Raw genomic sequence first — 25,881 nt, forward strand, 5'->3', positions numbered from 1 at the left:
CTGTATTTTTTTGTAAGCTGAGTGCATTTTATTGTTTTCATTCAGAGAAGCCAGGTCTAAGCTAATGAGTTTCATCCTGTTTGTCTTCTTCACCCTTTTACCTCTGCACAGCATCCAGGACCATACTTTCCCCTAGTAAGTAGGTCTTTGTTCATCCAAACAAAACTGTGTCGAGTTCTCACCTTTTTGCCTTTGCTGTTGGTGTTCCCTTTCTCCAGAATGCCCTTCTTCTTCTCTCTCCATTCACTTGCTCACTCTTATTTTTTAAGATCGGGTGTCATCTCCCCTGGGAAACCTGTCCTGAGCCCACACTCCCAGTCTACATTAGGTGTCTCCCTGCTGCCAGCAGCTTACCACATTGATTCAGATGATCTGTTCATGTGTCTGTTGCCTCCACTGGACCATCAATGCCTTACCTTCTGTGCTCTAGAACAGTGGGTGACCCCCATGAGTCATCAGTGGGGTTCAGTGTAACCCCAGGGAGTATTTTCTAAATTAAACAAGTGATGTATGAATGCAGTGCTTTGATAGCAGTGATGCTGGTCGCATCTTTTTTTATAATTTGCTATCTAGCTTTACCTTTTCTAATTCCATTAGCCTTCTAGCTCCTGTCTGTGAATCGGGCTGCTGTGTGGATGCTTGGTCCACTTTTAGACTGTAATACATTCCTTCCTTGCATCCTGGGCCCAATTCCCTTCTCTCACCTGTTATTTTGATCTTATTTGAACATCAAGCTGCTCCCATTGCCTTGACCATATCACCCTCATTCTCCCTGTTGGACAAATATAAAGTAGGAACCTCTAGGAATCCTTCAAGTTACTAAAGAGGACTCCAGAAGGAGATGATGGGATTGTTCCTGCAAGCTTCTTCCTCTATGACCTTCTGTTTCTCTTGGTTTCTCCCTGACAGTTAGCCTTTTGTGCACCTATGATGCAGCTGAGGTGTTGATGCCCCAAAGGAGGTTACCTACTAAAGTCACTCACACACAATTATTAGGGACATTCAGAGAGGTCTTCTACTCTTTGAATGGCAGTTGTGTTTTAAAAGAAAACCAGAGGATTTTTTTTAAACTATGCCAGACCAGGTAACCATCAGTTGGGAAGATATTTTGGGGTAAGCAGGCTTCCCTTGTAGCTCAGTTGGGAAAGAATCTGCCTGCAGTGCAGGAGACCCAGGTTCAATACCTTGGTCGGGAAGATCCCCTGGGGAAGGAGATGGCAACCCACTCCAGTATTCTTGCCTGGAGAATCCCATGGACAGAGAAGCCTGGTGGGCTACAGTCCATGGGGTCACTAGAGTCGGACACAACCTAGGGACTAAAGCACGAATCACCACCAGGTAGTTACTAGTAAGCTTCAGATTGCTCTATGGAATGGACGACAAGTTCTGCCTGAGACACCTAAGAGCAGCTTAGCATGACTTGGGAATGAGACTGGGGGTAGCATAGGCCGTCAGGGTTTGGAGATCTGGGGGACAATCTAACTTCCATTCATGTAGCAACTATGTGACCTTACGTAGTTCACGTGGCCTCTCTGGGCTTCAGTGTCCTCATTTTAGAAATGAGGACAGCATTATGTATCTTATCCACATTGTCCCTTCGTTATAAGAAACAAATGAGATAAAACATATAAAGCCTTTCGGAGTCAGTGGTGGAGCATGAGAATTGCACGGTCTAAATGGATGGGCTCACGCTCTGGTCCTGACACTAATCAAGGTGACGATGACCTTGTGTAACTTGTCAACCTCTGTGTGCCTCCATTTTTCTATCTGTATAGTATGGATCATATGGAACCTATTTCCTAAGATGGTTAAAGAGAGATGAGAATTTCTATGAGAGCACAAACATGTATATCACATAGCACTCAGTTAAAGAGGCTCTTATCAATGTTATAGACCCACAGAGGCAAATGGAGGGCCTGGTGACACCAGAGAAGAGCTAGTCTAAGCCTCTCTTGGTTTTAGCTGAAGGATCAAAATTGGTTTGATTTCTGTTTAATGAACCTATGAAATTAAAACTCCTTCCCAGATTATTTTCTCCCCCTCATATCTATGTATGCTTTCTCGCTTTTGCCCCCTTTCCAATCCAAATGCAGCATTTGGCTTCTTATTGGTTTCCGCAAGAAATTTCACAACATCCCTCCCTCTTCCATTTTCCCTTTACGAGCCTCCTTCCCCTCTCCCTGCCCCCTACCTTCTTCCCCTCTTTCATCTCCTATCTTTCCTTTCCCCTTCAGTCTTCCCCAACTCTCTCTTCCCTGCTCTGTCTCCTTCCATCCCTCCCCAGAGCTGCTCTCGCTTCTTTCTTTTCTGTAAGCAGGCTCATCAAAGCATCTTTTTGTTTTAACAAAGGCAAATCTGTCCCTAAGAGGGGAAAAAAAAATCACACCAGCTGCTAAGAGAGTGACATTTTCTCCTCATTATAGAATACTAGGGCTGGAAATGCCCTTGGAGATCAAGCATCTCAGAGGTTCCCAGACCCGGCTAGTTGGTGATGATACCGTGGGCACCATTTAAAAAGCCAGGCTCTGTACCTAGTGACACTGGATTAGAAGGTCAGCATTGGGACTTGGAGAAATATTCATGTGGGGTGCCCCAGACTATATATATTTTTTAATTCAGGGAAACTTGGATTTCAGCCCTAATTTCACCACTTACTAATGGACTCATCTTGGCTGAGCTATTAAAACTTGCTGATCCTCAGCTATATGTGCGAGATGTGGGAAATTATACCTTCCCTAAAGAGCAAGCAGTGATCGGCAGATTGGTGAGCACACAGTAGGTGTTAATGATTGTTTCTTTTCTTCTTTCCTCTGGGAAACAGTACAGAATCCTGACTTCCTCTCCAAACACACAGAATGATGATTGGGGGAAGGGGAGCCTAAACATTCCTGGGCCTTGGAGCACATGTCGAAAGGCAGAAGTGCTAGCCAGCATCCTTATTTCCACTCCGAACCCCACATACCTGCCTCCAGACTTGGTCAAGAAGTCCTGGACACTAGCAGGGAATAACCATATACAACATTTATTGTGAATTCACTTTCTCAGGACCATTTGAGTTAATTCCACAGCAACCCTATGAAGTAAATACTATTATTATTCTTAACCACATAGACTGTAATATGTCTGTAGGCAGAGGCTTTTTGCGGGGAGGCGGGGGGCGGTGGTGGCTACTATTGATAAGTCTGAATTATTTGTTCCAAGCTTTGTCTATGTTTGCAGATCCCAGCTAAGTACTGAGGGGTCTTGGATTCATTTCAGCCACAATGTACTGAGCACCTGATATGGGAGAGCTAGTAGCCAGTGTGGAGCCCCAGTTATGCAGAGTGTGAAGCTGTGACGGTCTGGGGTTCTTTCTCACCTACTTCTCCAAACACCAGAGCCCGGGCTGGGGACCCCCTCTGCAGTCCCCACGGGTTTCCAGGCACGCTCTTCTCAGGGGTCCCCAGACTGTATTTGCTTCCAAACCTTAGCTCTAGAAGCTTTGCTTCTCCTACTGGGGGCCTCAGTTCTATGTACCTCTCCCCTCTCAAGCTTCTATCAGCAAGAATCCAGGGAGGTTCTTCATCCGTGGGAGGCTTGACAGTGGTGCTTGTTTTTCAAGGAGGAAGAACATTTGTGAGTTCATGGTAAAAAGTTCCATTTTTGGTAAATCCAGGGAATTGAGTGGCTCTGTCACAAATCCTATATCTCTACCCTTCCCCATCTCCCCCTGCCCTGGATAACTTATCTAAATTTCACTCCTTTTCTTTCTTCATCACCCGTTTAATTTTATCCTTAAACTCATGGTCCGAATAAGCCCCCAAGTTAGCTGTGCCCACAGCAACCAGCTTATCAACTCTTTCCAGCAGGTGATAAGGTCAGGAGAGTGTGGGTAAATGCAACCTCCTTGGGATTTATCAGGGTTGGAAAGAGAAGAGAAAAGACATGCATAACTTTTTTTTTTTTTTTTTTTTAAAGAACCAGAAAGACACGGAGAGCAGTGTGTGGACTGAGATGCAGGGTGCTCTTGGATGGGAACAGCTTGCCCAAAAGGCAGGTGGGTGGCAGAGGGTAAAAATAACAGGGAGTGACCAAACCTCCGTTTTCTTTGCCACACTCAGACTTTAGGGAGATATTGAAACCGCTAATTTTGTTGGCATGTTGATGCATCCTCCTAATTAATGAAAGGCTTGTTAGGAGGATGACCAAGCTGCTCACAAGGAAAGAAGGGTGGACACATTGAGCTGACTCAACTTGGCAGTCACGACCCACTGAGGTGCTGTTGGATGTGTGGTGACCGTGGGCGAGCAGGGGCAGGCGCCGTCTGCTGGCTTCTTGTCCTCCCGGCTCCACTGGCTGGGTCCACCCGCAGAGAGGCATGGCCCAAAACAGGCTGGGACTCTGGGAGGACAGAGGCTCTGCAATCTGGCCTTCCAAGGAAACAAAAAAAAAAGTAAAATTCTTCTGACTTCTACACACTCTGTCAAACAGAAGCTCTTACACTTTTGAATCTTTCAAGTTGGCCACGCTTAGGAGCAGCAGCTCTGGCTGCTAGTGTGTGATTCCAGGCCCTCGGCATCATCTTTGATTGTTAACCTTTTTCACCTTCAGGATGCTCAGAGCACCTGGAGCTTGAACATAGGGGAGCTGGGTGCTGACATTTTAGCCTTTGTGGGCCAGTTTTCTGACATCAGCCAAAGGAGTAGTCTGGGGACTATCTTCCAGTGTTTTGCAGACTTGGAACAAACAAGCTCCTTTACTGGGGGAGTGATAGTCTACTTAATGTCTCTGGATCTCACCTTCCAGTCATCGACTGAAGCCACACGTTTTTCTTTAAAATTCTTTAGGCAGCCTTTTATTAATATATATACAGCATAGAGGAGTCAAGAGCACAGGCTCTGGAGCTGATGGGGGCTTGTCCCTTATTTCTGCCACTCCCCAGTCTGAGTGGTCTTGGGCAAGCACCTATCGTGTTTGTTTCTCTTTTTCCTCATCTGTAAAATGAGGGCCCTGATGGCATCCATCACAAAGGACTCTTGTAAGGGTTAACAAGAAGATAAAGTAGCCAGTACTGTGCCTGGTACATACTGAGCACAAAATAAATAGCACTGGAAGGATTAACTTAAAAAAAAAAACCCTTTATATTGTAGCAATATCCTTATGCACTGGGCAAGGCAGAGTTTTTAAGATCATTCTTTTATCAGCTGGAAAATTGGGATTGGTGATGTTCCCAAGGTTTACAAATAAGAAGGGACAGAGTTGGCCTGAGAGCCCAGGACTTCTGGTTCTAGTTGATTTATGTTTCTTTAGTTTGCCATGCAGACATGCTCATCCTGTCCCTTAGCATCCTTCATCCTGTGTCACTAGGGCAACAGGGTGCAGAGGAGGTGGGAAATGGCACAGCGCTGCTCTGTTCCAAAGATGTGTGGCTCGGAAGAGAGAACCCTTGACTTGGATAGTCACCATACTTTTTGATCTTGGGCAGATCACTTTATCTGGATGAACTTTATTTCCTGTTATGTGTGCATCTTAGGTACATATTATGTAGCTAAAATAGAAACTCAGAATGAAATATCACTAAGGGCCAATGATGCAATGCTGTTGATCCTGGAGAAAGAAGAATATTCTTTTCAGTGTCGTGCAAGGAAAACAGACCTGTGTCTTATAAGAAAGCAGAAGAAGTTATGTCTTTAATTATTCTTTTGTTGTTTCAGATTTGGAGGTTGTCTTTAACAAAATGAATAATGCAATTGGCTGTTATGGAAAGATGTTAAATTTTGATGATGTTGACATGTGAGACTGTGAACCTGGATGTGAACTCAAGAGCTCTTTCCAAGGGGAGAGCTCCTATGTGTGCATCCACATGGACCTGCCCTGCACTCATTGACTAAAAACTCCCTTCGAGCCCAGACTCTTACTGATTAGGTGGGTAGAGGCCATCTCCCAAGGAGAATGCATAGGAAGTTACGGTTTTCCAATACCTTCCCAGGCTTTCTGCCACCACTAATCCATACATCTATTCTGTGATACATGCCAAGAGGCTGGTTAAACTGGAAATTATTCTTTAATTTGCTAACAAATGATAGCATGATGGCCTTTCCATTTTTCATCTTGAAACTCCAAAATTCTTGAAAACTCAAAGAAATCTTACAAGGTGTCATATAAGGCATTGTGTTTGGACTGTAAAGGAAATGGGTGCATGAGGGTGAACTTCCCTGGTGTTTCTTAAACTAGCAGGTATCAGTCTTGGTGCTGGAACACGTTGATGTGTCATAATCAATCACGTGTAAAATGTTAGTAAATGCTAATTCACATTCTTAAATTTTGCCAGAGATTAACTAGAAATTTAAATTAGATCAGATTCAGGGTTACTGCTAAAACAACATCACTTCCACCCACCTGCATTCTGATTGTGCTCTCTGGAGATTCTTTGCCATGGGAGTGTGCCTGGCATATTAATATCATTCATCATCTTGGTTGCACTAGAAACAGAAAGGAATAAATCAACTTTAACCTCCTCTGTGCTAACAAATGTCTGATCTTCATTTTCAAAGACCCTAAGGAGTATAATTATGGTGATTGAGCTTCTCCTCAGTAGACGATAGCAAGAAAAGATATCGAGGAGATCTCCCATTTTAATACTCCTCTTCCACCCCCACCCCTGTGTACCTGGATAAGGAAGGGACAGTATAATTTAGTGGAAAGAGCACAGGACTTGTTTTGAGCCGAAGTGACTGACATTTACTAGGCTGTGGGTCCTTGAACGGGTCATCTAACCCCTCTGAGCTTTAGCGTTCTCATTGGTAGAATGGGGCTAGTGATACTGCCTGCCTTGTTTCCAGGAGGAGAACTGAGGCATAAAAGTCCTGGCACATAGCCAGGCACGTGGCCTTCAGTTATGACAGTTACAGGATCACCGTGGTTGCTGTGATTTTTCCATCTCTCTCCGGTGTCCGATAAAGGGGTATATTTTATATGTGTGAGAATACAGGCTCAGCATCTCACTGTTTACAGGAGACCCCTTTGCCTCCCTCACGGCTGGTACTTAAAGCATCAAAGAGTATTTGCACTCCAGGTACTTGTTAGCTAATTCAGTCAGAATGGACTGCAATTCAGCACCTTTTCCAGGCTTGCCTACCGCATCTGACATTTATTTGTTCATTTACTTAGCATGTGCCCATATAGCTCATGTAGTGCTTGCCATGTGCCCTGCCCTGTTCAAAGTGGCTTAAGAAGACTCATTTAACTCTCACAGCTATGCTATGATTTAGGCACCTGTCACCCCCATTTTAAAGATGGAAAAACCGAGGCACAGAGAGGCTAAGTAAGTTCCCCAAGATTACAGAGCTAGTAAGTGGCAGAGCAGGATTTGAACCAGGTGGTTTGGCTCCGGAGCCTGGGAACTTGACTCTTATACTATGTGAGAAGGATGGTCTTAATGGTCATGCTCACCAGCTGTTCTTCCAGAGTCATCACATTCTTTCCCTGGATTTAGTTCGATTCTCAGAAAGCAAGAGACCCAAGCATAGGATTTTAGCATCCCTCCTTCCCCCTTCCTGAACAGTTTATGGTTTAGCCTTCAATGCATGAGTCACCAGTTTAGGTGGAACTCTCTTGTGTCTTTGGCAGACCTGTTGCAGGCATTGTGTTCCATGTTATCCAATAGTCCTCATGTGAAAACCCAAGTGATAAAGAATATAGGCAGAGTATGTTTCTGCAAAGGCTTTTGTCAGTTTTACTTGCCGTGAAATGAAGACTACGAAGCTCATATTGTTCCCTTTCTACCTCCGCTTCCGTGGCTCTTGGGCCCAATTCTGTGCCAAGGTACCGTCACCAGCTTGGTGCAGGTACTTGCTGATATTTACTTTTCCTGCTTCTTTTAGAGGACATCTGCTCTGTTTTTATCCCTGTCATTCTGTTTTTCTTATTGATTAATCATATATAATTCCTCCAAATCTCTTGGATGTAGGGAGGGTATAAACCATAAGCCAATAAGAAGCTTATGATGATTTTCTTACCATGTAAAATGTTTCAAGGTATGTGCACTAAAGTAGAAGGGAAATAGCAAAAAATAATGATAAATTACATTACCTATTATGAATAGCTACCATTTACTTATTGCTTGCTTTACAGCAGGCACTGTGATAAGTGCTTTACATACATTATCTCCTCTTAATCCTTGAAGACACAGTTAATAAGCAATAGGGCTCTAATTCAAAAGCAGGTCTCTCTGCCATCACTGCCTGATCTCTTAAACCACTACACCACAAAATTTATAAATTTAGTTCAGACACAAATCTCATATTTTGCTCAAGTCAAGCAAAATATTTTTTCTCCTTTTGACCTCTGGTAAAGAAGGTGAGTATATAACACACAGTCACCAACACTGCAAGGCTTCCCTGGTTTTATTTATTTTTCTCCTTCATCTTTAATCAGAATTTCTATTCTCTGTTAGATATAGCAGAGAATTAAAATATGTGTGTGTGTGTGTGTGTGTGTGTAGTTTCTAAATATGTATGAAGTGAAGCGAAAGTCGCTCAATCATGTCCTACTCTTTGCGACCCCGTGGATTATACAGTCCATGAAATTCTCTAGGCCAGAATACTGGAGTGGGTAGCCTTTCCCTTCTCCAGGGGATCTTCCCAACCCAGGGATCGAACCTATGCACTTAAATAAGCCTCTGCCTCTGTAAGATATGTAACGTGATTTTGTTGTTACATGTTTTAAGTTTATGTTGATAGCAATTGGTTCTACCTCTTGATGTGCTCGTCAAGTGAACTTGATGTGCTTGTTATTTGATGTATTTTGTTTTCATTCAAAACTATATGTTTAAGATCTTCTCACATTGCCATGTTTTACATTTAGTGTCTCCTTTCTCGACAGCTGCACAGCACCCCCCTATATGTATCCACTGTCTTCTCACTGTTCCAACTCTGCTTTTACCAACAATTCCTTACATGGTGCCCAGTGAGAGACTGAGTGCCAAGTCGCTTCAGTCGTGTCCGACTCTTTGCAATGGACTGTAGCCTGCCAGGCTCCTCTGTCCATGGGATTCTCCAGGCAAGAATACTGGGATGGGTTGCCTTGCCCTCCTTCAGGGGATCTTCCCTATCCAGGGATCCAATCCACACCTCTTATGTCTCCTTCATTGGCAGGCAGATTCTTTACCACTAGCACCACCTGGGGAGCCCAGTGAGAGCTTCTTGAGGTTATATTCCCAGGAGTGGTGTTGCTGGGTTAGAGGACCTACACATGAGGCTTCCAAATTGCTTTCCAGAAAGGCTATACCAACTTTAATGCCCACCAGCTATGCCTAAGGAAAAGTTCCACACTGCCACATCCTTGACAATAGTTGGCATTATCCATCTTTTTGTTTTCTTCTTCAGTTCAGTCGCTCAGTCATGTCCGACTGTTTGTGACCTCATGGACTGCAGCACACCAGGCTTTCCTGTCCATCACCAAATCCTGGAACTTATTCAAACTCATGTCCATTGAGTTGGTGATGCCATTCAACCATCTCATCCTCTGTCATCCTCTTCTCTTCCTGCTTCAATCTTTCCCAGCATCAGGGTCTTTTCTAAGGAGTCAGTTCTTTGCATCAGGTGGCCAAAGTATTGGAGTTTCAGTTTCACCATCAGTCCTTCCAATGAATATTCAGAACTGATTTCCTTTAGGATGGACTGGTTAGATCTCCTTGCAGTCTGAGGGCTTCCCTGATAGCTCAGTTGATAAAGAATCTGCCTGCAATGCAAGAAACCCCGGTATGATTCCTGGGTTGGGAAGATCCCCAGGAGAAGGGGAAAAGCTACCCACTCCAGTTATTTGGCCTGGAGAACTCCTTGGACTGTATGGAGTTGCAAAGAGTCAGCCAGGACTCAATGACTTTCACTTTTCTTCTTCATTAACCTTTTATTGGCTCTTATAGAGGTACATGTGGACTTAACGTGAAAAATTCAATTGTATCCAAGAATAAAAAAAACACAGCACAGAAAGTGATAGATGATTTTCAGTGTTGGCAGTGGAGGCAGCAGGTACTCAAGAAAAATCTCCTCTGGAACAGCTGGCTCCAGGCAGCTGGGGGCCCAGGTTCCAGTGGCTGGGGTGGGTATCAGGGCCAGTGGGGAGGTGGGTGGCAGCAGGAGCTCCTGGGGTCTCAGGCCAGCGGGCACCCCAAGCCTCAGGGCACCATGTCGGCCAGGGTAGGGGCAGCCATGCCTGACCCTCCGGGAGCATCAGCCATGACATGGCTGATCTCTCGGACTTATGGGGCATCCAAGGGCACCCTCAGAAGGCCTCTGCATAGTCGGCCTTTCCAGAAAGATCTCGCTCACAATGACCCCCCCCGGGGGAGTCTGTGGACGTAGAGGCGCGATGCTTCTAATGGGGCCTGACATGGGTCTGTAGAAGGAGCCAAGTTGGAGGGCCCCCAGGGCCCCAGCGGTCCCCAGTGTATCGGGGACCTTCCGTCTGGCTGGGGTTCCCAGAGCGATGCTGAAGGCCTGCCTTCTGGGTACTTGGTGCTCAGGGGGCATAAGAAGGGCCGCCTCAGATGCAGCGGGGGAAGCTGAAGAGGGTGGAGCCGGGGCGCCACGTGAAGGCTCCCAAAGATGCCCACGCAGGTGGGCCTCCCCCTTGGGAGGAGCTGGAGGTCCTGAGGCTCCTGCCGAGGTTCGTGCTCACCCCAGCCCCACAGCCCGCTTCCCTAAGGCCTTGTCCATCAGGGTCCAGATCTTGCCGGCCAGCTAGGGGCGCCCATGTGCCGGGAGAGGGCGGCTTGCGGCGAACCCGCAGGTTAGCCTTCTGCCCGTCCCAGTGCTTTGTTACCCCTCTGGGCATCACAGGTTTTCACCCCCAGAATGTGGTACCCGAGCCAGTGGATGGGCTTGTCCGGGTAGTACATTATCTGCTTTTGTAATCACCGCTGTTTGACATAGATGATACTGCGTAAGTAAAAGCCTTCTACAAGTTTGAAGGACTTGAGCAGGGCACGGAGGCAGCTTGGAGACCCTAGGTGGGGTGTGGCTTGACTAAGGAGCAGGGGAGCCCAAGCCTTTGCTCAAACACCCCCTCCTCACCGCCCCCCCCCCCCGCCCCCAGCAACTGGTTTATGTGTTTCTTGTAAGGGGAACATTGCATTGCTTCCTGCAGTAGCTATTTGTGACCACCTTATGGGCTGTGAACTTTCTTCCTCACTTTCACATGTCGTGCAATGGTTCAGGGCAAGACCCTCAGGAACTGGTTTTTGGAAATGAATTATCTATGTTTCTGAAAGTACTGCCTGCCAATAAGAGGCCTTTGGCTGGGAAACGGCAGGGTGGAGCTAGGCTAAAAGGCTACAGGTAATCTTTTTCTGTCCTAATGTGGTGATTCAGCCTGTCTTTCCTTTCGTGAACTGTTTTCCCCCATACCTGAACCAGAGGTACCTCATCTCTGAAACTGCTCTGGTAAAGCCAGACTACGGCTCCTCCAGGGTATTTTCCCCTAAATTGACAGCTGAACAATAGGCCGGGCTGTTGACTCATTGCCCTTTCTGGTGAACTTCTGGCTGGGCTTGAGGAGAGAAGTTCTCAGAGATGGAAAATCTTTTTGGCCAATCAGGGACTCAGGTCCCAACCTTGCTGTGTAGAGTGGATGATGTGTTTCATAATGCATGAGTGTTTATTTAACAAACAGCAGCATTTTCTAATTAAACTCTCGGCGAAGATATAGACAGTGTAACCTCTCCCTCAGGGTTGAGTACTCACTGGCTTTTCTAAGATGCTGACCCTTCACAAGCCCAGAGGCCTCTGGGCAGTACATGCTATGGGAGTTATTAAGAGCAGGCTGGGTCAGTGTGGCCACTTCTGTTGAATCATTCAGCAGCTGAAGTCTAGGCTCCGGTGTAGAGTTTGTCTTCTTCACCTTGAACCTCTCATTGTACATAAGCTCTTGGAGTGCAGGTGAGTGTGGAGACCCTTATGCTGGAATTCTGGGGGAAAGGAGAGTGCTGGGTAAACTCCTGGAGAAAGCTCCTTCCAGCTTTTGACTTTCAGGGGTAACTAGTGATTCTTGCCAATTGCATCTAATCACTTCAGCTGCTGCTGCTGCTAAATCGCGTCAGTCGTGTCCGACTCTGTGCGACCCCATAGACGGCAGCCCACCAGGCTCCTCCGTCCCTGGGATTCTCCAGGCAAGAATACTGGAGTGGGTTGCCGTTTCCTTCTCCAGTGCATGAAAGTGAAAAGTGAAAGTGAAGTCGCTCAGTCGTGTCCGACTCTTCGCAACCCCATGGGCTAGGCTGCAGCCTACCAGGCTCCTCTGTCCACGGGGTTTCCCAGGCAAGAGTACTGGAGTGGGGTGCCATTGCCTTCTCCAATCACTTCAGAAACTACTCTAAAATATAGTTGCATTTAGATTTCAGCACTTCTGTTAGAGAGCCGAGTCCCTAAAGTATTAAACACGTTTCACAGTTACGCTTTCAGGATGATGCTTTTCCCCATGATGGTGATTATATTAGTCAGTATAGACTCCATCCTGCTGCAGTAACAAACTAGCCCCCAGATCTTGATATCTCAAAAGAGCCTGGGTTTACTTCTCATTCATATTACATGGTGAACACTGGTAACAGTGGGGCTCTGTTCATCATGGATTGAGAAGCTCCTTTTCTTTTTGATGGGGCCATTCCACAGGAGCCTTTAGAAGAGGAAGAGAACAAGAAATATGTGCACTGGGTCTTGAATGCTTTCATCGCTTCCATTGGCCAAAGCAGGTCACATGACCCTGCTTAATGACAAGGTGCTGGAGAAGTGTAAATCTGCCTTCCCAGAGAGAAAAAAGGACTGGAAATCATAGAGAATATTTTTAATGTTCCCCACCGTGGGAAAACGGGAACAGCTTTGTTAGATGCCGGAAAATGTTATGCAGTAAGGATCAAATCCATTCCTTTGCAGAGAAGAGAACCAGAGACTTAGAATATAAGTATCTTAGAGGGGACCTAGGCCAGTGAGTTCAAACCGTACATCTATGTATGATGTGAATCTCCTAGGGGACACAGAAGGTAAGATGTGAGAAGCTCAGATGAGATCCTGTCCATGAATCTTCGAGCAGAGTAGTGTTGCTTTTACAACATTCACTTCTAGAATGATACAATTTTCAGTTCTTGACAACCCTAATCACTCTCCCCAGAACATGCCTCAGTTTTTTTTTGCTGGCCCTTTCTAAACTTAGTCCTTAGCCATGAATATATTCTTCCTTCCATACGTGATTTCATCAGTGCAGAAGTCAGAAGACTGTGGTTTTCCTTGTTTTGGATTTGTATTTTGGCAGTTAACATTTTTGTTAGTCTTTCTGACCATCATATTATACCTTGGGCTGATTATAAGCATCATATATGTTTTTCTAACTCAAGGAGGGGTATGAGGTTTTTCCCTTTTCAAAGTAGAAGGTTGTGGTAGATTGTAGTTTTTCAAAGATGTTTACAGTGATATTTCCTGCCCCATACACTCCTCTGTGATGTATCTTTGATACTGTCTCATTGATTTCAAGAGGTAGAACCTCTCTCTCCATCTTCTTGAATCTGGAAAGACCATGTCATGGCTTTGATCAGTAGCACGTGGTGGTTTAATGCTGCTGCAGTGCTGGGAGTAGCCATTTCCTGGCCTGGTAGCTTCTACTTTCTGACTTGGAAGCCAGCAAAGAAGTGTGACTGCCAAGAGAAGCTCAAGTTTGGCGGAGAGGCCTTGGAGAAGGAAATGTAACCTGGAGAAAGAGAGAGGCCAAGGCGACACCAGGTGTGTGAGTGAGGAAGCCTTGAATGCCTGCTTAGTTGAGGCTTCATCCAACACCAGCTCCAGCTGCAACGACTTGCAGCCTCATGGGAGAGCTCAAAATTAAATCACCCAGCTGAACCGAGCCAACTCATAGAGCCATGAGAAATGCTACGTTGTTTTAAGCCATTACATTTTGATCTAGTTTCTTATGAAGCAATAAATAACCAGAATAGAATTTGTTATCAGAGGCAAACTCTTAAGGCTCTTAAAAGTCATTTTGTCTGAAGAGTGTTAGAAGATAGAACCTTATGGTTCTAAGAAGTCATTTTTCTAGTTAAGAGATTCTGTAAGACATCACCTTACTCTTCCTTAGGTGTAAACAAAATGTCTTAGGTTGTACCTTTGATCAAAATGTAATCTTAAGGCTACATTTTACAGAAAGGTCCTGAATTTAATCTATACTATGAGCCTATCTCTATTTTTAGAAACATTTGCTGGTTGGAAAGACTGGGGATGAAAAATTCTTCTATTTTCAAACACTTTTAAGTCCTGAGTCCTCTATATTTCCACTAAATTCTGTTTGAAATTTTAACAGTTCCTTCCTTAGCTCATTTCTGTATGTACTTTGTCAATAAGAAATAAAAGAAACTAGTTAGTACTTTTGATAATCTGCCTGGAAAGTTCCTTAGCCAGTTCCACCGGTTCAGAGAGTAGTTTTTCAATTTTCATGTTACTGCAGGTGACAGTTTGGCTAAACTCTGCCACTTCATAATGCTTGTCCTGTTGCCTCCAGCCTCTAGGAACAGATTTCCTTCCACACTTCTGCAAGCCCTTCACTCTCTGCTTTTTGCCTGGTTCCAAGGCTAATGCTAAATGTTTTAGATATTTGTTTTAGCAGCACCCTACTCTTAAATCATTTCTGTTCCAATTATTGTGACGAAACAAACTGCTCTAAAACTTGGTGGATTAAAACAGCAGACTTTCTATTCTGTATCACAGACCTGTGGCTTGACTGTGATCCCTTGAGGGTTTTTTTCTGCTCTGTGATATGAACCAGGGATGCTGTCTTCTGGTGTCTTGGTCAGCTGCAACTTCAAAAGTATTTATTCACATACGTGGCTAGCCGTTGATGAGAGAACTCAGCTGGAGAGAACTTACACGTGACCGTGACCTCTCCAGGTGATCTAGGCTTCTCGAAGGGTGGCAGCGTTCTGCGGGGGGGGGGGGGGGGGGGGGGCGGGGGCTAAGAACACACCTTCTCATAAAGCCAGATGGAAACTACTTCTAAGACTTCTTATGACCTCACTTTGTCCTGTTGATCAAAAGCAAGCCCCAAGACAAGCTATATTCAAGGCAAGAGGAATATACAAAGACTTAAATTCTGTAAGTCATGGTTCACTGGGAGCCCATCCTTGGAGACTAGCTACTTAGGTGTGTAGAGACATATTGGAAGCAGCTTTGATGAAAATTTGGTTAATAGGAATTGCACTGGGTCTGACTGTTGGTTGGCAAACTGTCTTATTTGGGGTCTTAGGTGAAGCGAATGAGTGGTGAATTAGCCCTTGTCTAGATTCATCTTTTGAGAAGTAACGATATCCAATTAGCAGTGGACAGGGCTTGCTGGCCATTAAGCTCAGATAACCTTTAGTCTCTTACTGTGCTTCTTGCACAGTGGCATAAAGCAGAGTTTTAATGAGACCTATTGAGATGTCCTGACAGATCTTTTCCTTTCCTTTTTTTTTTTTTTTTTTGGTCCAGCCTATCCATCTGCATGTATCAGGAAACAAGCCTTATCAGGAAACAAGCCCTAGGATTTGGGGATGGCTGTGTAAGAGCAAAAGGGAACTAGAATGGTTTTCTTTTTAAATCTGCCCCTCAGCATTTCCAGTGGCAGCAGGGTGGGGTTCTAGAAGCAGAGCAGAGATGGTTTAGAATCCTGTAGCAGGGGATCTAGGGAGCAGGGCCCTGGGAGATCCAGGATGGGGGACAGAGCTGGAGGATGTTTCCATCCCATGAAAGTGGCTTTTGCCTCTGAGGCAGCAATAGTAATATTTCACGTCTTCCATGGTGTCTCCTACCTTTAAATGTCAGTCTCTGCAGCTGCCTTATCTCTTGTAGCACATTTCAATTAGGTATTCCAAATCATACTCTTTCCTTCCAGGACAAATATGCTGGAGGTGATATTTACTGTTAAGCAGCATCTTAAATACTTAGGGCAGAGGTGGGGGAGGCCTGTGAATAGCAGTTTTTCTCTTATAGTAACAATAAAACACAATAATAATGGAGAGAAGAGGTGAATTCTGGGTTTGATGCTTGTAACTGGCTAACTGAACATCTTTGGTCTCCCTCTTTTGCTCCTCTCCTCCCATGCCTGCCTCAGTGTGAAGTTTGGCTCTGGAAGAGCAGCCTCCCACCTTGTCTTCATGGGAGGTTCACAAATGTCTCCTTGAAGCCCTTGTTTCAAGAGATAGCTGGGCATCTGCTTCACCCACTACCTGTTCCTTCCTTGTTTTGAGGAACGTTTGCAGAAAATTAGAATCCTGTTTCTCTAGTAATTTACTAGGCACTATTACCTACTCCTTGTTTAGGGGCATTTTCAACTCTCAATGGAACACTATCAACCCCACCTCCAGGAGGCAAATAGTTGGGAAACTTACGCATTGTTTGTTTCTGCTGCTTAGAATCCAGTGTCAGTTCCTTGACCTGGTATTGAAGAGCCTTCAATCTGGTCTGCATTTCTCAGCCCACCTCTTCCGTTCAGTTCAGTCGTTCAGTCATGTCCGACTGTTTGTGACCCCATGGACTGCAGCATGCCAGGCCTCCCTGTCCATCACCAACTCCTGGAGCTTACTAAAACTCATGCCCATTGAATCAGTCATGCCATCCAACCATCTCGTCCTCTGTCATCCCCTTCTCCTCCTGCCTTCAATCTTTCCGAGCATCAGAGTCTTTTCAAATGATTTAGCTCTTCACATCAGGTGGCCAAAGTATTGGAGTTTCGGCTTCAGCATCAGTCCTTCCAATGAACATTCAGGACTCATCTCCTTTAGGATGGAGTGGTTGAATCTCCTTGCAGTCCAAGGGACTTTCAAGAGTCTTCTCCAACACCACAGTTCAAAAGCATCAATTCTTCAGCACGCTGGGTTGCTGTTTTCATTGCCCCTGTGGTAGGTTTTGCACATTCCTGCATCCAGACCTCCTACAGGCCTAACATGGTGCTTGGCAAGTGGTGGTAATGGGGGGTTCTTAGTCATTGTTCTCCCCAACTTTGGGAATCCTTCCACTAGATCTCTTCTCGTACATCTGATTCCTGCCCACACTTATGAGAAGGTTGACTACAAAGTAGGTTGACTTCTTCCATTAGGCCTTCTCTGACCTCCCTTAGCATTTGGGGCTTCCCACCCCTCTCTTCCAAAACTTTAAAGTGCTCTTTATTCTCACTGCTCATTTGGTACTTGGCATGTACTACTTTATGCTCTTTTGAATGTCCATATGTGGTCTACCCAATTCAATTATAAGTGCCTTACAGGCAGGGATGGGGTTTCCCAGTAGCTCCGCAGTAAAGAATCTGCTTGCGATACAGGAGCCGTAAGAGATGCAGGTTCGATCCCTGGGTTGGGAAGAGCCCCTGAAGGAGGAAATGGCAACCCACTCTAGTATTCTTGCCTGGAGAATCCCATGGACTGAAGAGCCTGGCAGGCTACAATCCATAGGGTTGCAAAGAGTCAGACCTGACTGAAACGACTTAGCAGGCAGCAGGCAGGACAGGCAGGGATAAGTTTGTTTTTGTTTAATGGCTAAGTCATATCAGACTTTTTGAGACCACATGGATTGTAGCCCACCAGGCTCCTCTGTCCATGGGATCTCCCAGGGAAGAATACTGGAGTCAGTTGCCATTTCCTTCTCCAGGAAATCTTCATAACACAGGGCTCAAACCCACATCTCCTGCATAGGCAGGCAGGTTCTTTACCACTGAGCCATCTGGGAAACCCAGGGATAAATTTACCCTGTGCTTATTTTGTATCCCTTCAGAGTCCAGGATGGTTCCTTGTACGTAGAAGGTGTTCAGGGGACTTCCTGGCAGTCCAGCAGTTAAGACTATGTGTTGCCAATGCAGGGGGCTCCGGTTTGATCTCTGGTTGGAGAGCTAAGATCCCACATGCCACTCAGTGTGGCCAAAAGATTTTTTAAAAAATTAAAAGGAAGGTGTTTGGTTAATATTCTTTGACTAAATGGACAAAGTGAAAGTGAAAGTTGTTCAGTCGTGTCCGACTCTTTGCGACCCCATGGACTATACAGTCCATGGAACTCTCCAGGCCAGAATACTGGAGTGGGCAGCCTTTCCCTTCTCCAGGGGATCTTCCCAACCCAGGGATCGAACCCAGGTCTCCTGCACTGCAGGGGGATTCTTTACCAGCTGAGCCACCAGGGAAGCCCCAAGAATACTGCAGTGGGTAGCCTATCCCTTCTCCAGGGGATCTTCCTGACCCAGGAATTGAACTGGGGTTTCCTTCATTATTAGTGGATTCTTTACCAGCTGAGCTGCTAGGGAAGCCCCTAAATGGACAAATCAAGGAGTAAATGAAAGCCAAGATTCTAAGAAGCCTGCCTTTTGATGCCAGTCTATTCAGTTTGGAAATCATAAACGTGCCTAAAACAAGGCCTTTCATTTGAATATTTCCCCTATACATATAGGTTTACTACTTGAATTTCTCAGAGGTAAATGCTCTTGTCTCAGTTCAATCCCTGAAGCTAACTGTTTAGGTGAAGAGTTTTTGTAGTGTCTGAGGTCTTCTAACTTTCAGCTAATATTTACTGGGGGCTTATTCTGTAGGTAGCTATGCATCAGGTCTCCTTGCACAATAGTAGACTGACTGAGGAATTTGTTACTCCATAGGGCCTGAACACTGATTTACAGATAGATAAAAGCTAGAAAAAGGATTGTAGTCCAGGAGTTACTTGTAAAAGTTTAGCAGCCACAGGTAGACCAGATAATCTGGGAGGCTGAGTGTGTGGCAGACATTTGACATGAATGTGCCTTGAACACTTTGGATTTCAGCAGATACTACCCTTTACACATTTCAGAACACTGTGATTTTGCTCCATTCACTGAAAGTTCTGCCTCTATGAAGACTTTTCAGTTTCTTGGCTTCAGTTCAGTTCAGTCGCTCAGTCATGTCTGACTCTTTGTGACCCTGCGGACTGCAGCATGCCAGGCTTCCCTGTCCATCACCAACTCCTGGAGTTTACTCAAACTCATGTTCATTGACTCAGTGATGCCATCCAACCACCTCATCCTCTGTCGTCCCCTTCTCCTCCTGCCTTCAATTTTTCGCAGCATCAGGGTCTTTTCAAATGAGTCAGTTCTTCGCATCAGGTGGCCAAAGTATTGGAGTTTCAGCTTCAACATGAGTCCTTCCAATGAATATTCAGGACTGATTTCCCTTAGGATGGACTGGTTGGATCTCCTTGCAGTCCAAGGGACTCTCAAGAGTCTTCTCCAACACCACAGTTCGAAAGCATCAATTCTTCAGCACTCAGCTTTCTTTATAGTCCAACTCTCACATCCATACATGACTACTGGAAAAACCATAGCTTTGACTAGATGGACCTTTGTTGGCAAAGTAACAAAGGCAAAGGACCTTTGTTGGCAAAGTTTCTTGGCTTATCTGTTGCATTTAACTTCCTAATCATACTTATCTCTCCAAAGTAACCCTGGGAGTGTGTGCTCAGCATGGTTCCTCCAAAAGGATGCTTTGAAAGCCAGATGCCCCTGCCAGATCTCACATGGCTGCTGGCTCTGGGGGCAGCCTCATAAGGACCAAGGACGGACAGTGACTTTAGATGCCGGGAGCCTGCCGTCCTAGATCCCATCTTCATGTAAGTGTCGCTGCCATGAAAGGAATCCAATGTAGAAAATATCTGCTGTGGAAGCAGAACCACCTCTGACTGCAACATAGTTGGGCTTTTTTTTTTTTCTCCTCTCCTTTTTCTTCATGTTTTCCATGTGGCATCAGCAGCTGAGTAAGGGAAAGCTGAGAGGTTTAAGCGTGCTGGTGCTAGCTGGCCGGATTAATAACCCGGAGTCTTCCAAACCAGCCAGTCAGGGTGAGACAGACTCGCCAGAAAGCAATGGGCTGTGAGGAGCACTGGCTGGAAAACCAGACTCCGCCAGCAGTGCGAGCGGACAGCGGAGTGATGGGGTGGCTGGCGCTCTGTGCTACTCTCCGCCCCCAGCCCGCCTCCTCCCCTGCTTCTGTTTCCTCCCGTTTTTACCGGACCTGCTTCTGAGATGGCTGCGCACCAGTCGCTCCAGCCTCTGACAGCTGCTGCCCTCTGCTGGGGAGAAAGCATCGCTGGGGTGGGAAGTGCGGAGCTGGACCAGGTGGACCAGTCTCCAGGCCGACCAAGTCCGCTCTGTGGTTACTGTGTGATTAGCCTTGAGGGGAGGGAAGAACCAGTCAGAAACCTCCTTGCGCCAAAATATTTCCTGAGGAGTCCCAGCTGGGCACTGGGCTGTGGGATACAACTCTCAGGGATTCATTGCTTTGGGTCCTTCGAGTTCTCTGTTCGAGAGGTGCATCCCTGGGGATGGTGACTCCTGGCTTCTTCTTGAGTCAGACCTTGTGATCTTGGGTTTCCCACTATGGGAACACCATCAGTCACTTTGTCTGCTCAATTAGCTGGACCCAATCCTTTCTTCAAGGAAGGTGACGGAGGAAAGTAGTCTTCAGGGGGCTGCAGAAGGGTGGGTCTAGAGGTGGCTTCTTGGCTCAAAAGGATCCCTCAGAGAGTAGGGGTTCTGAGTGTTGAAGAAGCAGAAAAAGAGTAGGAAGAACTGGATGGAAGTAGAAAATGCGATCCATAGTGGGGAAAGCGTGCACGGGAGAGGTGGTGATGAATGGCCTTTGTCATTTCTCAGGCTGTCCCCAGAGTGGGCTTTGCTGTCAGGCTGTGGCCAGCTGGCTTCAGAAGGTATACAGACGGGAGGATTCCTGTCTGCAGCATAACTATAGAGGGAGCCTGCTCCCTCTTTGGAACTTCCAAGTAGAGTACAGCCCTGCCAGACAGGAGCTATGACCTCACTGACCACACAGTAATTCTACTTGAGGGATTTATTTTTCCTTCCATGAGCTCCTGCCAAGACTCCTGGTTAGAGTTAATGGGGCTCCCCTGCCAGCGAGTGTCTCCTAGTGATGTGCGTAAACAGTGCCAGGCAGGAAATAGCTTTCCTGTTCTTAATGGGCTTGTTAAACCTCTTATTGAGTGGGGTTTAAATGGCTTTATTATGAATAATAATAACAGTGAGTAAGCATTATTAGTCATAGTAGAGAAAAAATGATGATGTCAGCTCTGACTGCCCCTTCGTGTTTTAACCTTGCCAGCCTGCAGGTCCTTTTGCCAACAGTGCCCAGAGACGGGTGGCCGCTGAGACTGGGACCGGTAAGCGGGGCAGATGGCAGACTTTGTTTCCTGCAGCTTCCCAATTCTGAGCCCCTGACAACTTTTGTAGAGTCATTCCTGCTCCCTGTGTCTTTCAGGGTTTCTAGGCTCTTACCCTACCAGATGAGAGAGAACCACGAACTCCCCTGTCTTAATTTTAATTTGGGGTGAAAGCCGTGGACAAATGTTCCAGAGTTAAGTTTGGGCATCACGTAGAAGAGATTTTAGAAAGGATAGTGGGTCCTGTTCTCAGCGCTAGTTTACAGCTGGGACTGGAGCTATGAAGTGTATCCTAGACTTTAGTAATTTATTTATCAGGTTCACTGATCTTACTGTAACTTTCTGCAACTGTATTGGTTTCTTTATACTGATGCTCCTGTTTGCCTTAAGGAGATTTGACATCTCCTTAAGCAGTATGTCTGTGAAATCGTGGGTTTAATGTGTGAGCTGTTTTTTTTTTTTTTTTTTTTAACCAATCCATATTAAAATGGATACATCACAGTTACATTTTTAAAAAGTTCATCCATGTGGCAAATGTGTCATACCCTCAAGGGAAATCACACCGCACTTCTGCAAACACTGCTGTGGAGGTGTGGGTCTCATGCTTTAGTGGAAGTCAGAAACACAGGCACAGCTTGTTAAACTATAGGTTGCTTCTCCCCTCCCTCTGAGATTCTGATTCAGCCGATCTGAGGGGGAGTCTGTGACCTTGTAATTCTAACAGTTTCTCTGGAGATGCTGATGTCCAGGGACCACACTTTGGATAGCACTGGGCTGGAGGACTGGGGTCCAGACTCCAGCTCCTCCTCTGACAGTGGGCGTAGTCTTAGTTCACCCAGACTGTATTAGAGCACTTTACACTCGGTGACTTAGACAGTGACAGTTGTTTCTCATGTGTCTGCAGTCTGAAAGTCCCACATCAAGGTGCTTGCAGATTAGGTATCCTCACATGGCTGAGAGAAAAATCAACTCCTCTTGTGTTTCTTATGAAGGCACTAACCCCATGACTTCACTACCTTCCAAGGGCCCCACCTCCTGCTTTTATCATGTTGTGGTTTGGGATTTCAAAAATGGGAATTTTGGAGGGCTACAAACATTTAGTCGTAACAGTGTTTGTTAGCGTTACCTACCATATGTAGAATTCCTGGCACAGACTGGACGCTGTACCAGGCGGCATGATTTTTCTTGGAGCCTTTCTAACCATTTGTAGTTTATATTTTTATTTTTTCAAGCTTTAGAGCTTTTTATGGTTCACTGTGAAGCTCAGCTAGGAAATACAGGGAATTCTGTCAGGTTAATTCTGGTTCTAGGTTCTAGTACTAAATTGAAGTCCATTATGCAACTCTGGGTGGCCAGGCAGTCCTCCAGCAGCACCTGGCCAGTCTTCCATCTTACAGAGCCCTGGCAGAGAGAGTCAGGGGGGTCTTCATTCCTCCGTGTATGGTCAAGAGCTGTGCTGAAGGAACAGAGCTGCATGAGAGTGCATCCTTGTCGTGCCTACCACGTCCACAGACAGAGGTTGGCAAAGAGGAGCTTAGGATTTGATGAATGTATGCACTGGTGATTTTTTTTTTTTGAGGCTGCGTGGTAGCTGAACTCCCTTTCTGTGCTTGAGCAGTTTGCTGAAAGGCAGATGGACCCTTCATTCTGCTACTGAAGCCCCCAAAGGTTAGTTTCGCTTTCCCCAGCCTCAAGAGAACCCTGCGAGCCAGGCTCAGGGGGTGGGAGGAAGAGCCCATTCTGGTGATGCCCGGGGGTGGGGGGCAGTGGCCCATGGCAGTGGTCCAGTGGTAACTGGGACCCCATCAGGCTGTTCCTAGGACATCACCCTTGCTGCTTTAGCAGCCTCCTGGCACCTCTGCTCATCTTCCATGTATGGTTCTCAAGTTCCTTCATCAAGTCCGTTTCTACTTCATCTGGTAAAGGATGCTGAGCCAGTGATGGTTTTTAGAGCAGTCAAGTGGCATATCACAAGGCATTTTAAAAATAACTGACCACCCCATCTGGAGCGTGGAGTGGAGGACACGTGACCAGGTGAGGAGACAAATGAGGAGGCAGTTACATGAGAAAGTGAGGATGGAGATGAGAGGAGAGAAAAAGAAATGGTTAAGAGGTAAATTTGACCAAATCTGATGATCGGAGGCCTGATTTTACCTTCGAACTTGAAAGATAAAAATGAATTTTCGGTTTTGTGTACAGCATTAGTTGCCTTTTGGGGATAAGTAGTCAATCTGTTGTCAAGATAGATACCCCCAAGTGAGTGAGAAAATGAGATAAAAGGTTACTGAACAGGGTTATGTTTGGAATACCGCTTAGGTGTGGTCATCTCTATTTCACATCTTTTCAGTTCAACAAACATGGAGCATTTACTGGATGTTAGACATTGATAGTTACTTACCAAATACTATTTCTTTTGATTTTGGTGTTGAAAAGGGGTGGATGTATAGAAGAAAAGTCACATGACCTTACACAAACAGACGCAGTGGTGTAACACGGAGAGTGTGCACATGTTGGTCTTGAGGTTTTTCTGAGGGCCCAGATGAACCCCGTGTGGAGTCTGTACTAGAACAGGGTACAGACTGCCCTTGGGGTCTGTATAAAGCTTGGCGGGTCCTTGGTGCTTTTATAAACCTTCTCTCTTCTTGCCTCTCGCTTACAAGTGATCTTCCCGAGTTACTGCCCCTCTGTGTGTTGAAGGGTTCACAGTCAGACGGTCCTCAGCTGAGTGGATCCGTGCCCTGCCAGAGCTGCGCACTCACTCCTCGCCATGCGCGTGCATTGGGAAGCTGCCACCGCTGTCTTCTCCGCTCTTTGGAAGGGTCGACGGGTGGCTCCAGAGGCCGGCTCTTGATGCACCTAGCTCCTGCTTGCCTCTTTGGGGCTTTTCGTTCAAGTGTCAGTGCTGGCGTATAAAACATGAACCAAGCTGGGTGGAGAAAGTAATTGCAGTTCACATCTGGTGTTTCTCCTGACACGATGCTAGGCTGCCTGACCACGCTGCTTGCCTCTCGCTTCTCTCGTTCTGTCTCCCCGGTTCCAGGCTCACCCTCCCTCTCCCCTTCTCTTGCACTTGCTCTTTTGTGTGTCCAAGTGACACTCGTCTGAAAGCTACCTGGCTTCTCATGGCCACCAGGGAGCCTTGTCTAGAGAGGCTGCTCCCTTTAATGTGTCGGGATGCCGGGGCCCGGGCTGGCTACACGGGGACATCTCTGGTGTGTTTGGTTCCTAGTGCCCTGATAGGCTGTCCTCTGCATCTAGATCTGAAACCAACCTCCCCTTGGATCAGACCAGTCCAGGAGCTTCACATGGTTATTTCAGATCGTGGAAACTTTTAATCTCCCTGAAGGGCCTGTTTGCTCTTTAGCCAATATTAATTTCTGCCTCTACATGTAACGATGTAATAGATCAGGACTTGATGACAGGTGCATCCATACCCATATAGCCTGAGATAGAGGATACATCAGCCTTGCCCTACGGCCACGATTCCATTGTTGGCAGTGGAAGGAAGCTGAGTGTGGTGATAGTCTGACTTTTGAGTTTCAAAATCACATTTTAAAATGGGAACTTCTCTGGTGGTTCACTGGTTAAGACTTCACCTTCCAATGCAGGGGGTGAAGATTTGATCCCTGGTTGGGAAGCTAAGATCCCACATGCCTTGTGGCCAAAAAACCAAGACATAAAACAGAAGCAATATTGTAACAGATTCAATAAAGACTTTAAAAATGGCCCACATCAAAATAAATCTTAAAAAAAATTAATCATGATGACCAACATGGTATTGTCAAATTAACGATCATTTTTTTTAAAAAAAGTTTTATCAGCTATTATTGCCACTATGTCATAAAAGAAAGGGGCATTTTAGCTCCAAAATGTAGGAAAGACATTTTTTAGTATAAAGGGAGGTTCTTTATAATAAACAACTATAGAAAGCTGAGTGATGAAGGATTGATGCTTTCGAACTGTGGTGTTGGAGAAGACTCTTGAGAGTCCCTTGGACTGCAAGGAGATCCAACCAGTCCATCCTAAGGGAAATCAGTCCTGAATATTCATTGGAAGAACTGATGCTGAAGCTGAAACTCCAATACTTTGGCCATCTGATGCGAAGAATTGACTCATTAGAAAAGACTCTGATGCTGGGAAAGATTGAAGGCAGGAGGAGAAGGGGATGGCAGAGGATGAGATGGTTAGATGGCATCACTGAGTCAATGGACATGAGTTTGAGTAAACTCCGGGAGTTGGTGGTGGACAAGGAGGCCTGGCGTGCTGCAGTCCATGGGGTCGCAAAGAGCCGGACACAACTGAGTGACTGAACTGAACTGATAGATTCATTTTTTAAAAAGTGTGGTCTCTGTTTGAGAGGAAGAATACTCTTTCTTGAAATAGTAGAAATGATGCAATGTGGCTTCCCAGACCTGGGGAAGGGACAGCAGGGAATGTCTGTGTTTTCTCTGTGCCTTCAGTAACTTCTGGCACAGTGCTAGGCATCTCGTTTCTCAGCCTGTTTCATCTCCCTTCCTGTTTGCTTCTCAATTCCTTCAGCCATAGGGGCTTAGTAACTGTTGCGGTTTATTCGTTGAATTCATTGAACCTTTACACACATGGATATACACACATCATCTTTCTTTCTTAAACATACAAAATATTAAAACTTTTTGATTTCCTTACTGGTAAAAAATCATGAGTTCTCTTTTTGTGTGATTGCTGTGGTTAT

The 25,881-nt window shown here is 45.8% G+C and overlaps 1 protein-coding gene across 2 annotated transcripts in view; it reads left to right on the plus strand.

Annotated features, from left to right (window-relative positions):
• NRXN3 (neurexin 3) overlaps positions 1-25,881 on the plus strand; it is a 1,799,700-nt gene that overhangs the window by 402,500 nt on the left and 1,371,319 nt on the right. The window contains exon 1 of one of the 2 annotated variants that reach the window (XM_081510570.1): positions 21,114-21,170. The exons of the other annotated variant lie outside the window; for it this stretch is intronic. The gene's annotated coding sequence lies outside the window, so the exon portion shown is untranslated. Of the gene's footprint in view, positions 1-21,113; positions 21,171-25,881 lie in introns of those variants that run through there. 2 annotated transcript variants of the gene reach the window in all.

The sequence above is a fragment of the Giraffa tippelskirchi genome, chromosome 7 (assembly GCF_054371585.1).
Source record: "Giraffa tippelskirchi isolate mGirTip1 chromosome 7, T2T-mGirTip1v1.2.pri, whole genome shotgun sequence".
In the NCBI taxonomy this organism is placed as follows: domain Eukaryota; kingdom Metazoa; phylum Chordata; class Mammalia; order Artiodactyla; family Giraffidae; genus Giraffa; species Giraffa tippelskirchi.